Source organism: Pyrgilauda ruficollis, unplaced genomic scaffold, assembly GCF_017590135.1.
Source record: "Pyrgilauda ruficollis isolate IOZ18807 unplaced genomic scaffold, ASM1759013v1 scaffold16, whole genome shotgun sequence".
NCBI lineage: Eukaryota > Metazoa > Chordata > Aves > Passeriformes > Passeridae > Pyrgilauda > Pyrgilauda ruficollis.
Window position 1 is genome coordinate 12550367 of NW_024514764.1, and position 799 is coordinate 12551165.

General features: G+C 64.5%; 1 protein-coding gene across 6 annotated transcripts in view; it reads right to left on the reverse strand.

Moving 5' to 3' along the window:
• Positions 1 to 153, reverse strand: part of SLX4 (SLX4 structure-specific endonuclease subunit) — a 28411-nt gene extending 28258 nt beyond the window's left edge. For 5 of the 6 annotated variants that reach the window (XR_005954727.1, XM_041462611.1, XM_041462610.1 and 2 more), the window contains exon 1: positions 33 to 116. The gene's annotated coding sequence lies outside the window, so the exon portion shown is untranslated. Of the gene's footprint in view, positions 1 to 32 lie in introns of all 6 variants that reach the window. The other variant, XM_041462604.1, reaches the window with a different exon arrangement.
• Positions 154 to 799: the final 646 nt, after the last annotated feature.

The following is a 799-nucleotide window of genomic DNA, read 5'->3' on the forward strand; positions in this document are numbered from 1 at the left end:
GCCCCGCCGCCGCGGCCCGGCCGCCCACCCACCTGTCCGCCGCGCCCCGGGCTGGCGGCCCTGCCCGCGCCCCACCGCCACAGCGGGGAGCCCCGGTGCGCGGCCGGAGCGCATGCGCGGGCACTCCGGCCCTGTTGCTCGGCTCGCTGCTGGCGCGGTGCGCATGCGCAGGTCCGGCCGGCGGGACGGTGACAGGGCCCCCATGCTATCTGCGCATGCGCACAGGCTTCCCGCCACCGGTTGTCATGGAGACCGTTCCCGCCCGCCCTCTACTTCCCATTCCCCTCATGGGGCCGAGGAGCTCCTCCCGTCCGTCGGCGGGGCCGAGCGGTCCGGGGCGCTGCCTCTCGTCGCTCCCGGAGAAGAGCCTGAGCTTCTCTCCGACGGGGCGGAGGTGTCTGCTGAGGAAAACCTAGCAGGAAGCGGGCGGGCCGCGGCCACCGGCGGCGGCCCGGTCACCACGTCCCGCCTCACGGCCCCAACGAGCCGGGCGGGCCCTAACGTGAGAACAGGGAGGGCGTTTGATCAATTCCTTCGCACCCCTGCCACTGAGGCAATGGCCAGAACACCACCGAAAGATAACTATGGTACAGCACGGCTCGTTTGTGTTTTTAAGGAGTTTCAATATACAGAAATCAAGCAATCTATCTATAAAAATATAAATACAAGTTCTAAGTAGGGAGAGAAATACACAGCACCTACTTGTGAGCACAGAACTACCATTTTAAATCACTCGTTTCCACCTTAAAACCTCAGGCACACTTGTGCTGCCTGTGCAGCTGCAGCCAAAGCCCATTAC